The sequence below is a fragment of the Eschrichtius robustus genome, chromosome 1 (genome assembly GCF_028021215.1).
Source record: "Eschrichtius robustus isolate mEscRob2 chromosome 1, mEscRob2.pri, whole genome shotgun sequence".
Classification (NCBI taxonomy): Eukaryota; Metazoa; Chordata; class Mammalia; order Artiodactyla; family Eschrichtiidae; genus Eschrichtius; species Eschrichtius robustus.
This window is the reverse complement of record NC_090824.1, coordinates 138,006,552-138,023,305: the sequence shown is the minus strand read 5'-3', so window position 1 is coordinate 138,023,305 and position 16,754 is coordinate 138,006,552. Positions and strand designations below refer to the sequence as shown.

The window sequence follows — 16,754 nt, the reverse complement described above, 5'->3', positions numbered from 1 at the left end:
TTTGAATTTTGTTCCATGACCCGCATCACTGGAGACTGCTGGGTGACTTAGTGTGTACTTCGATACAACTTTTTCAATAAAAGATGCCGTCGTTATCCAGAAGGGCTTTCCTTTCTTGGTTTCAGCTGGGCTTCCCACGTAGTTACTTTATTCACAGGCAACTATGAAGGCTCCTTGGACTTAATACTAGGGATTGGGATTTGATCTTCAACCCCTTGGCCCCGTCCTCCTCCCCAACTCGCCCCTTAGCATTTGAAATCTTTCCTTTTGCCCGAAGATGAAACATGTTAGCTGTAGAAGGCTGGGCAGCGGGCTAACCATATGCATCCTAAATTCCTCCTTAGCATCTTGGAATAGAGCTTTTTCCCAGCCTTCTCTATTTCAAAATGTTTTGGACAGGAATAGAAACAACAAAAGAAAATGCTTAGTACTTTTTTAAATTCAAAGCTTCAGAAAGTTTGAGTCTGCCCTCTCAACACCTTGAAGAAAAATACTACTACTTACGGAGCACCTATGGTGTGATCTAAACATAGAAAAAGTAAGACTCCTTTAAGCAAGAGGTAAAAGCTGAAGTTCACTACACCAGTATTTCAATTTTTATGAGTGAGGAAACATTATTTGGGTATAAGCAGAACCTTTTCTTGTCTTTCCTTCCTTAAGGTTTTTAAACTCTGATTCCTGATTCTAGGAAGTGATAATCTTGAAGGCTAGAATTATTTATTGCAGGGTGTATTGCTTAACGAAGACTGTAGAGAAAGAAAGTGGAGGATGATTTAAACAAATAAATCCTGTGCAGAGAGATTCATAGTTTAACAGAAAGAAAGGAATGTGATTTTGGAGCCAGGCAAACCTGGGTTCAAATTATGACTCTGGTGTATCTTGACTTGGACAAGCTTGTCTCAGCGGTCCTCCTTCTTTGAAAAATGGGGATAATACTGCTTACCTCTGAGTCATTTTCAGGATTAAATAATACGTGTGAAATGCCAGGCACTCTGCCTGACACTCTAGAAAACAGTAGTCTCTACTCCTTTTGGTGAAAGTGGAACTTTTTTCATCTGTTTTAATATAAAACATTGTAGCCAAGATTAAATGGTGTAAATAGCTATCTGTTCATGCTTGGTGTACAGTGTCATATCCAAACAATCAGAGCTGATTAATTCCTTCCTGCCCCCACTCTTCTTAGTGAATACCTCTTATAATAACCATCTTGTTGGATTACATTTATATATTTTTTTCTCTTGGTCCCACATGAGCTCCTTAAGAACTGTGATCTTATCCTGTGTATCTTTGTATCTCTAAAACCTAGCTTATTGCAGCAGTCCAGTAAATGTTTGTGGATGAATGATGGAACAGTAAGATCTCTCTGGATATCAGTTTCCTCATCTGTAAGAGGCGGGATCATGAAAGGCTTCCCTCTCAGACTCTAAAATTCCAAGATTCTGATGCTCTTAGTAAGTGATCATTTGAAGAACAAAGTGATGTTGAAAGAATGATGGAATTGCACACTTGCTCCTAATTGTTAATATGCTTTTGTGTAAAACTGCTGAAGTACTGTCTGGAACTGGGAGACCTGCCATTAATTTGCTGTGTTTCCTTGGGCATATTGCTTGACCTTGCTGAACCTTTATTTTTCCATTTTTAAAATTAGAAGGTGGTAGTAGATGGATTTCAGGTCCTTCCAACTATAATTAATTTTATATTTACATTTTATTGCTTTCATATTCATCTCAGGATCTTAATAACTCTTCCTTATGGTTTTCTGTGAGCCAATCTCTAGGAAAAGAAAATGTCTAGTCTGCCAGCAGCCATACTTATTTGGCTGGTGGAAGGTTACAGAGCTGTGAAAGATACTCAGGAGGCAATTTTGTCTGTATTAAAGTATAGATAATTAACCTAGTATATTAAGATAATACGAGCCTTTTAAACTGACCTGACCATGATTAGGAGAGTGATTTATGGAAATTAGATGGTCATTAGTCAGTTATATTTCTTAGCTGTGTAGTTGTGTGACATTTTCAATGGTTGAAACTTTATTATTAGTATATGTAGTGGCTGAGTTCTGTTTCATTCAAAGGAAAATAAAATAATTATTTCATAGAAAATGAGATCTATGAAAGATTCTTTTTCTTCTCACCTTTAGTCATTTTCATTAACGTCTTAAGAAGCTAATAGAAATACACGTATAGCGACTGTCCTCTCTACTTTTGTTATGATTATATCCAAAAGAGTATCTGGATGCCTTATATAAACTTTTCATGCAGTTTAATTTGAAATTAAAAATTATTTTTGTTTCCTTGCAAATACTAAGTATGCTCTATGAGCTAGACTAAGCACCTGGAAGATAGGGTTTTATTTGTGTATCTCCTGATACGTTTCAGACAAGTTTGTAAATGTAGCCTATGGATGGAACTTCAAAAAGGTTTTCAGTCATTTCTCAGAATAGGGTTTTTTTAACCTATAATCTACAAATTAGATCTAGTAAGTAATTTTTATAATTAGGATATGAGTTTTTAGTACAGTAATTTAAGTACAAAACATTTTTCTTCTAATAGCATTATTTTTCTCCCCTAAGAATTGCAATTAAATTCTTTCAGATGTAATTTTAAGTTTAATATTAAATAAGCATGTCTTGACAATGAGAGTTGGTAAATACTGGAATAGTTTTGGAAAAAAGTTTACAATTTGTTTCTTTAGAAAACTGCTCTCCAGAACAGCATAGGTATCGTTTTATAATGACAATATAAAACTAGTCTGCTCTGTGACTAAAATTTTAATTTAAATGTTCTGTTTCCATTTTGGGGAAGGATGATATTATTTCTCCTGTGTTTAATTCAGTGACCTCATGTTCTTTTCTTCTAAAGAAGAATTATAAAATATAGCCTTTTACCAATAAAAATAGGAATTAAATATGAATATTTGAATTCTGACAAAAAAGGACAATATGAACTTTTGATATTATATTTCTTTTTATTTTACGATCAACAGTGTATATATGGAGTTGGGCAAAACTGCTTTTCCTCTCAGTCAGTGCTTCTCAACCTCTGACATTTGGGGCTGGGTATTTCTTTGTTATGGGAGATTGTCCTTTGCCTTGTAGGTTGTTTGGCAGGAAGCTTGGCCTCTATCCACGAGATGCCAGTAGCAGCCACCAAAAAATACCTCCAGATATTGTCAAATGGGCCTTTGGGGACAAAATTGTCTCCCTCTTCCCCCACCCTTGAGAATCACTGCTCTAAGTCTTGTAGACCAGGGCTCCTCAAACTTTAATGTGCACAGGAATCCTCTGGGGATGTTGTTATAATGCAGGCACTGGTTCAGAGGTGGGACCTGAGGTTCTGCATTTCTCACAAGGCCCCGAGTGATATGGATGCTGCTGGTCAGAGTACCACACTTTGAGTAGCAAGGTTGTAGACAGTTTCCCATTCATATGAATTGGATGGATTTTTAAGAGGATCCAGTGATAGTAACTATGGAAACAGAGAATTCACAATGAACTATAGCCCAAACAGGATAAGGCCAATAGAAACTAAGCACTATCCCACCACCCTAACAAACAGAGCTGTCTTCCCATTTCCATGTTTCCTTCCAGTCCCCACTATTCATTCATATTTGGACAATCCTAAGGAGGAAATTTGCAAGAGTCTTTTTTTTTTTTTTAAAGTTTATTTATTTCATCGTATTTATTTTTGGCTGTGTTAGGTCTTCGTTGCTGTGCGTGGGCTTCTGTAGTTGCTGCCAGCGGGGGCTACTCTTCGTTGCGGTGCGCGGGCTTCTCAGTGTGGTGGTTTCTCTTGTTGTGGAGCACGGGCTCTAGGCGCACGGGCTTCAGTAGTTGTGGCGCACAGGCTTCAGTAGTTGTGGCGCACGGGCTTCGTTGCTCCGCGGCATGTGGGATCTTCCTGGACCAGGGGTCGAACCCGTGTCCCCTGCATTGGCAGGCGGATTCTTAACCACTGTGCCACCAGGGAAGCCCTGCAAGGGTCTTAATCAAGGTCACACAGGCTATAGTGAACTGAGGCAACTTCATGTTCCATCGGGTGTTTTAGTTCATGACACTGTAAATATACTAGCTCATAATACATATTTATTGCCTGTTGAGAGGTGTCAAATTACGATAGTGAACTCTGCATTTATTCAATCTGATGATGCTTAAACTTTTAAAGTGTGCAAGTTGTCTCTTCTTGAAAACTATTGACTGGACCTAAATTTAACACTGCCTAAGGTCATTTTCTTACTGCAAGTGTTCTGAGAGGGCAAGATGTTAAATTAGGTTTACTAAAGCATATCAGTTACAGAGACACTTTATCCGATAATTCTGTGATAAAAATCAATAGAAAATATAATGAAAATCCTAGAGTGAAAATAAAAACCCTCTGCATTTCATCTGTAACACTTACAATAATGACTTGTAAGCATACCTATTTGCAACATTGAAAATGTTGGATATAGTATGCATTTCTTCTAATTTACAAAATGGTTGGTTATATTCACTTTTTTATCTTGCTATTGCTTAAAATAGCCCTCCTAGCACTGCTGCAGAGAGGATCTTTAAAAAAGGTATACAAGACACTTTTTGTTAACTTAAAAAACATACAAGCAGACTTGTAGGGAAAGATTACTCCAGGACTGCCTTAATTATGAATTGAGTGTATATAATATATATCACTGTTACAAACCTTTTAGGTACATTATCTTATTTCTTCCTATGGTGACCTGTAAAGGAGAAAGGGAAGGCTATTGGCAGTAACCAGCAAAATTTAAAACATGTATACCTTGACTCAGCAGTTCTACTCCTGAGAGTCCGTGTCATAGAAGTCCTTGTACAAGGATGTTAACTACAGCATTTTTCCGTTGTAGCATGGTTAGAAATAACCAAAAACTAAAGACTGTATAAATGCCTACCAGTGATGAAAGCTTACATAAATTATGATACACCCATAACCCAGACCGCTTTGCGGCTTATGAAGAAAGAGTGAGATGGATGGATGTACATTGACCTAGAGAATTGAATGACAAAAGCAAGTCGCAGAAGTTAAAAAGAAAACATTTTTTCTTCCTGTGTGTGTGTGTGTATTTTAAGATGTGTACACAACAGACTTAACAGTGGTTAGCCTTGGAGGAAGGGAGATAAGGAGGAGGAGAGGGAGATTTCCTACTCTTAATGAATGTGCTTTTGGTTGGAATCTTGATAATGATCATACATTACTTTTGTAATTAAAGTATTATTTTTTTAAAGATTTTTTAAAATGTGGACCATTTTAAAAGTCTTTACTGAATTTGTTACAACACTGCTTCTGTTTTTTATGTTTTGGCTTTTTGGCCACGAGGCAAGTGGGATCTTAGCTCCCCGACCAGGGATTGAACCCGCACTCCCTGCATTGGAAGGCGAAGTCTTAACCACTGGACGGCCAGGGAAGTCCCTAAAGTATTATTCTGAGAACAGAAACAAATCTGGGTCCTAGTTCTACATCTGCTGCTTACTAGCTACTGTTAGACCAGTGACTCTCAACCAGGGGCAGTTTTTTGCATCCCTCCCTCCCCCCCCACCAGGTGGTATTTGGCAATGTTTGGCCATGTTTTGGGTTGTCACATTGAAGAGGTGGTATATGCAGTGGACGGAAGCCAGGGATGCTGCCAAACATCTTGTAGTGCATGGGGCAGCCCCCTGTAACAAAGAACTATCTAGCCCAAACTCAATAGTGTCGAGTTGAGAAATTCTTTGTTAGACTTCAGGGCTGCAGCCATGTTCACATATGCAGGGGGTGCCCTTCGCATTGTGGGGTGTTCTCTGCATAGTCATACAGTTTATAATTATGATATGATGAAAGTAAATAAATATGCAAACTTGTCCCCAGGAAGGCAGGCACCAGAGTTTTCTGCTTTACCTCTAGCACCTAACAGAGGCTGGCATGGGAAGCAGGCACTCAACAATTGTTGAATGAATGAATGAGCTAAACTAGGTATTACATGTTAGGCTCTAATATACTCAGGTTGTAGCAGATGCTAAAGATTTAAGAAGAATTTATGGAAGAAACTTAAAATTATAGCAGGTGTTGTCTGTTAATTTATCTTTATCTAAAGATTGGCAAAGGACTACTATTATTCATATTTAGCTGCAGAACACCTTGGCTGACTTTTTTCAATACTTTTTGCTAAGAAAATCATGATTCTTCATGGAAGAATGCCAACAGAGGACACTATTGTGTCTTATCTTCCTAGAATTGGTTTTTAAAATCCTTATCTATTTAGCTACCTCCGAATTTAGTGGAAAAAACTTTAAAAAGAGTTTTAAACTACCGTAGACACTACCTGACATAGTGAGATAGTGTACTTTTTCATTTTTTCCGCATAACAGTGAGGCAGCAAAGCAGAAGTTATCCTTTTTATTAACGTTTTATAGTGGAAAAACTCAAACATACACAAAAATCCTCAAGTATAACAAACTCAAGAGTTCTTGCCTTACATGTTTGACAGTTTTCAACATTTTGCCAACAGATACCCTTATTTCTGTAAATTAGAAAATGAGGGGGACTTCCCTGGTGGCGCAGTGGTTAAAACTTTGCGCTCCAAATACAAGGGGCCCAGGTTCGATCCCTGGTTGGGGAACTAGATCCCACATGCATGCCACAACTAAGAGTTTGCATGCCACAACTAAGGAGCCCACTGGCCACAACTAAGACCCAGTGCAACCAAATAAGTAAATAAGTAAATATTAAAGAAAAAGAAAAGAAAATGGGGATATATGGAATTTAACACCTATTTAGTGGTGCCGAGTGTTCAAATCATGGTTTTCAGCTTTGCGGTTCTGTGCCCTTTCTTAATCACCATACTAAAAGTAAGGATCGAGGTTACATTTCTTTGAAAATATATGTGGTTTCAGTAAGTGACTTAAAAGTGAAATTTATTCAGTAAGTCATTCTTTTAATTCCTCAAACTTGAGACAATACCAGAGTAATGATACTTGGAGTTACAAATGGATTTGTAAAACCCAAATTTAAATTTCTCAGAGAGTTAATGACAGTATATATATTTGCACCTTTTACGTATTCAATTTAGTTTTTCGCTTGTATTTTTAGCTACTTCGGAAGAATTGCCCATTAATTATTTTTGTTGTTGTTCTTGTCCTATTTTCAATGTGCTTCACAGCTTGGTTCTCTTTGTTTTTCTGAGATATGTGATTTATGCGCTATTAGTAGGTTGGTATTCTAATTATTATTATTAGCTATAAAGGATATAGACTTGAGGAGAGCTTTTCACTGAACTGTCATTGCACTGTGTTGAGAGTGCCCGATGCCACAGACATGTTCTTCCTTCTCTTTTTTTTGCAAGGTCCTGTTGTCTAGAGTAATCTGTAGGGAGATGATCTTTCTTGGGCTATCGTGGAAGTTTTAGGTAGAAATCAGTAGCTCTGCAGGCAGTGATTGCTTTTGTGGTAGTATTTTTGTGTGTTTGCCTTTTGAGGTCTATCAGTTATCATTACTTTAGCAATCATTTATGGACTAATAAGAATGACCCTGTGGTGGCATTTATAGGAACAATTTTATTTAATCCTCACAATAACCTTATTAGGTAGGTATTGTTTTAGACCAGTTTACCGATGAAAAAACCAATATGCCGAGAAGTTAGGTAACTTGCCTTCAGGTCAGACAGTAAGTATTAGAGGCTAGATAGAACCCAACCTGTGGACTTAAAATCCTGAGTTCTTAGCCAGTATGTTATATTACCTCTCTTCATATTCAAATCTGGGTAAGACAAGGTCTCTCTAACTTCAAGAAGCTGTCTAGTGACTCGTAATCCTTAACAGCAAAATTGTGTATCTCTTGTAACAGTTGCTTTCACAACCAATGATGAAATTCTGAATTATTAGAGATAAATGGGAATCATCAGATGGTACTGACTCTGTTACCCATTCATATATTCATTCAACAAATGGAGCATCTACTATGTGCCAGTATGTTGTTAGGTGATAGGGTTATGATGGTGAATAAAACACAGTACCTGCTGCCATTAGTTTCCACCACAGTGGGGAAGACTGACTTTAATCAAATACATCCAAGATTGTATAATTACACCCCAGGTAAGGAACATGGTTCTCTGCAGAGGAACCTAATGGAGACTTCGGGGGCAGGACAGAGTCCTGAAGAAGTTGAGATCTGAAGGATGAGTAGGAGTTAGCTAGGTGAAGGGGAGGGAGGACATCTCAGAAGGGAAGAAGAGCACTCCTTACAGGAGGGAATAGTGTGGTGTGTTTGAGAAGCTGAACTGGCCGTGTAGCTGGAGAGAGCAAGGGGGAGAGGCTACAGGGGACAGATCGGGCAACGTTTGGCCTTAAGGATTTTGGTCTATCTTAATGGAATGCTACAGAAGGATTTTAAGCCAGGGCGTAATATCAGATTTGTGTTTTGAAAAGCTCACTTGTGTATCAGTGCAGAGAACCAATTGGAGGGGGCTAAGAAACTGTGTGGACACCCCTTAGGGTAGTAGGCTTGTCCTCGTCCTGATGAGAGATGCAGATAGCATGTGCTAGGACGGTGGCCATGAGGCTGTTAAGAAATGGATGGATTTGAGAAATATTTAGGAGGTAAAATCAATAGTTTCCTTGTGGATTGGCAATGCAGGTGGTATGAAAGATGACTCCTAGGTTTTTAAGTTGTGGAACTAGGCAGATGCTGGGACCACTCACTGTGATGGGGAATACCATCAGGGGACCACTTTGGGGAAGGTCATGAATTTGGTTTTGCGCATGTTGATTTCATATAGATTAGAGAACTGTGACATGGAGGTTAACAGGTAACTAGTGGTGCTGAGTATTCAAATTAAAGCTTTCAGCTTTGTGGTTCTATGTCCCTTCCTCTTCACCATACTAAAATTAATGAGCGAGATTACATTTTTTTGAAACTATGTGTGGTTTCACTAAATGACTTGAAATTTTTTGGGGAAATGGGTATTCAGGTGTGGACCGAGAGGAGAGGTCTGTATAGGAGATACAGATTCCATGAAAGCAATCTCTCTTTTTCCTTAAGCTTATTTTAGTTGTTGTACCCTTCGAAATGACCTTTTGGGATTCTCTGTTGTAAATAAATGGAGAACTAGAGTAGAATTTCTAGAATCTACATTGTTGAGTGCAATTTTATAAGCCTCCTGAAAAATTACTAAAAGTAATTGTTGGGTACCCTAAAAAAATTCCCTGCCAAAGTAAGGATTAGGTGTGCTTAAGCCAGTAGTTTCTGAAAGACTATGTTTGACTGGTGTTTCTGAAAGTGTGTCCTGAAAACGCAAAGCATCCCTGAGGTCTGTCAGGTGGTCAGCACTGGAATAATATTTTTTGCATACATTTTACATACTTGAAATGTAAGATTAATTGTGCTTTTTTAAAGATGTGTGTGCCATTGTGTTCTTAATGTTTGCATTTTTAAAGAATGTATATGTAACGAATTGTCCTTGCTAACATGTTAACGTTGTGGAGTTTTACCAGGCTTCATGTAATTTAACGGTAGTTATTGACATTAGCTATTGCATTATATTCCATTTTTTAAATGGATCAGTGGCTCGAAAATAGTGATAATGAATAGTAATGTACGATTCAGAATTCTGCTATAATGTAGTGTGTGTACAGAGTATAAATCTATACGTGTTGGGACAAATGTATCTGCAGATATGGTGATTTCACATGTACTCCCCCCAAAGGAAAGCAAAACAATGATTAGCTGGCAATCAGATTTCACCCTATCAGTAATCCACTCCCCAGTACCCAGGGGTTATTTTATTGTGAAACTTTGTCAAATAATGGCAGCCCGGAAAGCATTTGTGACATTTTCAAAGGATAGCAGCCCCTCTGGTGAACCAGTTATTTTCTTGAATAAATATAAAATAACTTTGCAGTACAAAATTGATGAATTTTGTTGCTGAAGAGAAGAGACCAAGATCCCAGAGACGACATTCGGAGTAGAATGAGTTCCATGCGCCCAAAAGGGCTTTAAGGCCTGCTAGTGGTAAGCAGCTTGTGAATCCAGGCACAAGTTATTCTGCTAGAAGAGAAAGCAGAGTGACTATTCCTAAAGTCCCTTTATTAAATGACAGTACTAGGGACTTCCCTGGTGGCACAGTGGTTGGAAATCCACCTGCCAGTGCAGGGGACACGGGTTCGAGCCCTGGTCTGGGAAGATCCCACATGCTGCAAAGCAGCTAGGCCCGTGTGCCACAAGTACTGAGCCTGGGCTCTAGAGGCTGCAAGCCACAACCACTGAAGCCCAGGTACCTAGAGCCCGTGCTCTGCAACAAGAGAAGCCACCGCAATGAGAAGTCCGCGCACCGCGACAAATAGTAACCCCCGCTCACCACAACTAGAGAAAGCCCGCGCACAGTAACAAAGACCCAGCGCAGCAAAAAATAAATAAATAAATAAATTTATTATAAGTAAATAAATTAATTAATAAGTGACAGTGCTAGATGTCGCATGGTATTAATAGCATGCCAAGTGGAAGAGCTATTACTATCACTTGTGTGCTTTCTGGTATTTTGCTTTTTGGTTAGACAAAACCACTAAATGCAGAGCACGAATCACCCTCTGGTTTATGCCTGGTACGTATGAGGGAGGTGTGCCGGGTGGCATTTTATTTTTATCCCTGGGGACTCAGGTTACAGAAGAAGAGATTTTAAATTTCTTTTGGATCCTTTTGTTATCTCTGATGTAGACTGGAAAAGTGTGTTGAGAACAGCTCTGACAGCACCAACTCTGGGGCAGCAGGGAAGGGTGTAGCTCTGCAAGTCAGCGGTGTTGCACGGCGTGGCCGGGTCCTGCACTTTCATTCACAGAGAGCAGCTGGTGGGGATAGCATGCTTCCTGCTCTCGGTTCAGTGTTGAAGGAGATATTAAACAGTTGTGCATAAGAGCAGATCACAGGCACCAGGCGTGTCTTTCAGCCTGGTGCATGAAGAAATGGGCACTCTGTGTAAGCCTCTGCTTTTCTGTATTGCACTGTCCTGGTTCTCAAGGGGAAAAGTGCACACATGAGTTCTTAAACTTGTGGGATTTGAGAGAAACATTTTTTTCATGACATTAGTAATGCCATTTTTTCTGATTTCAGATGTTCTCAAGTAGCATAGCTCCTTGGTACAGTCATACCTTGAATAGTTAGAACTGATCCATCAAATTTAGTTTTGAGGATGTCAATGTGACAAGATAATATTTTTGAAATATTAATGCCCTCTTTATGTTGTTCCTGGTTTTTCCTTTTACCTCTTGACTCTTCCCCCTACCTGCTCAAGCTAGCTAATTCTGTGCTCATACTTCAGAGAAGGAATGTGATGTGCCAGCAGACAGTGGGTCTAGGAGTTCATTTTTGCCTTTTTCAGTTTCAAAAACGTGGACCATAGAAGGCAACTTAGCATAGGCTACATAATGTTAGAGCACAGCTTTTCCTTGATAGGAGGAAATAATTCCCTGGGCTTGTGGAGGAGGAAAAGACAGAAGAGATGGACAAGAGAAAGAGTCAGTAGGACTCAGGGTGAAGGGACTGGGCTTGAAGGCCACTTGGATAGAAGCCCGTATAAAGCCCATATGATGCAGCACTCAAGATCTTTTTTCAGTTCCCTGTTTTTTGTTTTTTTAATATTTATTTATTTATTTGGCTGTGCCTTGTCTTAGTTGCGGCACGCAGGCTCTTCGTTGCCGTGTGCAAGACCTTCATTGCAGCATGCAGGGTCTTTTAGTTGTGGCGTGTGGGGTCTAGTTCCCTGACCAGGGGTTGAACCTGGGCCCCCTGCATTGGGAGCGTAAAGTCTTAACCACTGGACCACCAGGGAAGTCCCCAGGTCCCTGCTTAAGTTGAATTTCCGGATCTACCAATGCTTGCTGCCATTCCTGAGATAGGATTTTCTTAACTAGTAGAAATGAAAAATAAGAAATCAGTTAACCAACGGGCCTGACCTGTGGCTCAAGCACCAATCATAAAGCTAGATGGTGAAAGATGATAGCACCATCCACCTTACTACTAAGGTCCAGTTCTTATGTAAAAATATTTTTTCACTTTTATTCCAATAACTAAGTAATTTCAAAACTTTACCTAATGTGAGCAGTCTTCCTGTGTACTGAACACACACTGAGATGTGGGAAAGTTTAAGAAACTTGTAGCCTGTCTGAGGAGTGTGGCTACTTGAGAATTATTTTTTTCATTGAGTTTGGTATTTTCCCCCTTTCCTTTTTTGTACTCTCCCTTTCCCATCTCCCTCCTTCCCTAACCCACATCAATATCCCCCCATATAACCCTTGTTAATTACCCTTGTTGATTTAGTATGCAAAATGCCATAATTTTCCTCAGGCGTATATAATTATATAGGTAGATAGATTTAGACAGATTTTAATAATTGATTATTTTACAAGAGTAGGATTACATTATAGTCTCTTTTCTATCCCTTTTTTCCCTTTAACAATACCTCATGAAAATCCTGAAGCCTTTTGCTGTGTTTTGTTCAGTTCAAGTTTTTATTTGATGCAACTTATTACAAACTCCTTGTTTTGTTGTTGAAATTTCAGATGCCATCTCTCTGGGTGATAGTTTCAATTGTAGTTTTTTTTTTAATAATTAAAAACTTTAATGGTGGTTTAAAAAATACATAGCATAAAATTTACCATCTTAACCATTTTTAAGTTCAGTAGTATTAAGTATATTCACATTGTAGTGCAACAGATCGCCAGAACTTTTTCATCTTGCAGAGCTGAAGCTCTATGCCCATTGAACAACTTTCCATTTCCTTCTTCACCCAGGCCTGGGAAACCACATTCTACTTTCTGTTTCTGTGAGTTTGACTACTTTATATACCTAATGTAAGTGGAATCATGCAGTATTTGTCTTTTTGTGACTAAACTATTTCACTCGGCATAATGTCCTCAAGGTTCACCCCTGTTATAGCCTGTATCAGAATTTCCTTCCTTTTTAAGGCTCAATAATATTCCATTCTGTGTATATATCACATTCTGCTTATCCATTCATCTATAGATGGACATTTGTGTTGCTTATACCTCTTGTAAATAAAGCTGCTATGTACATGGGTATGCTAATATATCTCTTTAAAATCCTGATTTCAGTTCTTTGGGAAATATACTCAGAATTGGAATTTGTGGATCATATGTAATTCTATTTTTAATTTTTTGAGGAACTGCCATATTGTTTTCCACAGCGGCTGTACCATTTTACATTCCTACCAATGCTGTACAAGGGTTCTAACTTCTCTACATCCTTGCCAGCACTTGCTATTTTCTGTTTCTTTAATAGTAGCCATCTTACTGGGTTTGAGGTGATATCTTGTGATTTTTCTTTTAAAGATGGTGTAGCTATCTTTTTTTTTTGGCTGTGTTGGGTCTTCATTGCTGCACACGGGCTTTCTCTAGTTGCAGCGAGCAGGGGCCACTCTTCGTTGCAGTGCGCAGGCTTCTCATTGCGGTGGCTTCTCTTGTTGCAGAGCGTGGGCTTTAGGCACGTGGGCTTCAGTAGTTGCAGCATGCGGGCTCAGTAGTTACAGCACACGGACCCTAGAGCCCGCAGGCTTCAGTAGTTGTGGCACATGGGCTTTGTTGCTCCACGGCATGTTGGATCTTCCCGGACCAGGGATCAAACCCGTGTCCCCTGCATTGGCAGGCAGATTCTTAACCACTGCACCACCAGGGAAGTCCCCATTTTGTGATTTTTGATTTACGTTTCTTTAATGATTAGTGATGTTGAACATCTTTTCATATGCTTGTTAGTCATTTTAATGTCATCTTTGGAGAAATGTGTATTCAAGTCCTTGGCCAATTGTTTAATTGGGTTATTTGGCGGTTTTGTTCTTGCTGAGTTGTAGGAGTTCTTTACATATTCTGGATATTATCTCCTTATCAGATATATGATTTTCAAATATTTTGTCCCTTTCCAAAGGTTGATTGCAAAGAGACTGTTTCGTATTATTATTATTTTTAACATCTTTATTGGAGTATAATTGCTTTACAATGGTGTGTTAGTTTCTGCTTTATAACAAAGTGAATCAGCTATACATATACATATATCCCCATATCTCCTCCCTCTTGCGTCTCCCTCCCGCCCTCCCTATCCCACCCCTCTAGGTGGTCACAAAGCACTGAGCTGATCTCCCTGTGCTATGTGGCTGCTTCCCACTAGCTATCTGTTTTACATTTGGTAGTGTATATATGCACATGCCACTCTCTCACTTCGTCCCAGCTTACCCTTCCCCTTCCCTGTGTCCTCAAGTGCATTCTCTACATCTATATCTTTATTCCTGTCCTGCCCCTAGGTTCTTCAGAACCATTTTCTTTTTTTTTTTTTTTTTTTTAGATTCCATATATATGTGTTAGCATACATTATTTGTTTTTCTCTTTCTGACTTACTTCACTCTGTATGACAGACTCTAGGTCCACCCACCTCACTACAAATAACCCAGTTTTGTTTCTTTTTATGGCTGAGTAATATTCCATTGTATATATGTGCCACATCGTCTTTATCCATTCATATGTCGATGGACAGTTAGGTTGCTTCCATGTCCTGGCTACTGTAAATAGAGCTGCAATGAACACTGTGGTATATGACTCTTTTTGAATTATGGTTTTCTCATGGTATATGCCCAGTAGTGGGATTGCTGGGTCATATGGTAGTTCTATTTTTAGTTTTTTAAGGAACCTCCATACTGTTCTCCATAGTGGCTGTATCAATTTACTTCCCACCAACAGTGCAAGAGGGTTCCCTTTTCTCCACACGCTCTCCAGCATTTATTGTTTGTAGATTTTTTGATGATGGCCGTTCTGACTGGTGTGAGGTGATACCTCATTGTAGTTTTGATTTGCATTTCTCTCATGATTAGTGATGTTGAGCATCCTTTCATGTGTTTGTTGGCAATCTGTATATCTTCTTTGGAGAAATGTCTATTTAGGTCTTCTGTCCATTTTTGGATTGAGTTGTTTGTTTTATTGATATTGAGCTGCATGAGCTGCTTGTAAATTTTGGAGATAAATCCTTTGTCAGTTGCTTCGTTTACAAATATTTTCTCCCATTCTGAGGGTTGTCTTTCTGTCTTGTTTATGTTTCCCTTGCTGTGCAAAAGCTTTGAAGTTTCATTAGGTCGCATTTGTTTATTTTTGTTTTATTTCTGTCTCTCTAGGAGGTAGGTCAAAAAGGATCTTGCTGTGATTTATGTCATAGAGTGTTCTGCCTATTTTTTCCTCTAAGAGTTTTATACTGTCTGGCCTTACATTTAGGTCTTTAATCCATTTTAAGTTTATTTTTGTGTGTGGTGTTAGGGAGTGTTCTTATTTCATTCTTTTACATGTAGCTGTCCAGTTTTCCTAGCACCACTTATTGAAGAGTCTGTCTTTTCTCCACTGTATATTCTTGCCTCCTTTATCAATAATAAGGTTACCATATGTGCGTGGGTTTATCTCTGGGCTTTCTATCCTGTTCCATTGATCTATATTTCTGTTTTTGTGCCAGTACCATATTGTCTTGATTACTGTAGCTTTGTAGTATAGTCTGAAGTCCAGGAGCCTGATTCCCCCAGCTCCATTTTTCTTTCTCAAGATTGCTTTGGCTATTCGGGATCTTTTGTGTTTCCATACAAATTGTGAAATTTTTTGTTCTAGTTCTGTGAAAAATGCCACTGGTAGTTTGATAGGGATTGCATTGACTCTGTAGATTGCTTTGGGTAGTATAGTCATTTTCACATTATTGATTCTTCCAATCCAAGAACATGGTATATCTCTCCATCTGTTTGTATCATTTTTAATTTCTTTCATCAGTGTCTTATAGTTTTCTGCATACAGGTCTTTTGTCTCCCTAGGTAGGTTTATTCCTAGGTATTTTATTCTTTTTGTTGCAGTGGTAAATGGGAGTGTTTCCTTAATTTCTCTTCCAGATTTTTCTTTATTACTGTGTAGGAATGCAAGAGATTTCTGTGCATTAATTTTTATCCTGCTACTTTACCAAATTCATTGATTAGCTCTAGTAGTTTTCTGGTAGCATCTTTAGGATTCTCTATGTATAGTATCATGTCATCTGCAAACAGTGACAGCTTTACTTCTTCTTTTCCTATTTGGATTCCTTTTATTTCTCTTTCTTCTCTGATTGCTGTGGCTAAAAGTTCCAAAACTATGTTGAATAATAGTGGTGAGAGTGGCAACCTTGTCTTGTTCCTGATCTTAGTGGAAATGGTTTCAGTTTTTCACCCTTGAGAACGATGTTGGCTGTGGGTTTGTCATGTATGGCCTTTATTATGTTGAGGTAAGTTCCCTCTATGCCAACTTTCTGGAAGGTTTTTATCATAAACAGGTGTTGAATTTTGCCAAAAGATGCTTCTGCATCTATTGAGATGATCATATGGTTTTTCTCCTTCAATTTGTTAATATGGTGTATCACATTGATTGATTTGCGTATATTGAAGAATCCTTGCATTCCTGGGATAAACCCCACTTGATCATGGTGTATGATCCTTTTACTGTGCTGTTGGATTCTGTCTGCTAGTATTTTGTTGAGGATTTTTGCATCCGTGTTCATCAGTGATATTGGCCTATAGTTTTCTTTCTTTGTGACATCTTTGTCTGGTTTTGGTATCTGGTTTTGGTGGCCTCGTAGTACGAGATTGGGAGTGTTCCTCCCTCTGCTATATTTTGGAAGAGTTTGAGAAGGAGAGGTGTTAGCTCTTCTCTAAATGTTTGATAGAATTCGCCTGTGAAGCCATCTGGTCCTGGGCTTTTGTTTGTTGGAAGATTTTTA

The 16,754-nt window shown here is 38.7% G+C and overlaps 1 protein-coding gene across 3 annotated transcripts in view; it reads left to right on the top strand.

Annotated features, from left to right (window-relative positions):
- CHRNA5 (cholinergic receptor nicotinic alpha 5 subunit) overlaps positions 1–16,754 on the top strand; it is a 53,949-nt gene that overhangs the window by 565 nt on the left and 36,630 nt on the right. The window lies entirely within an intron of this gene.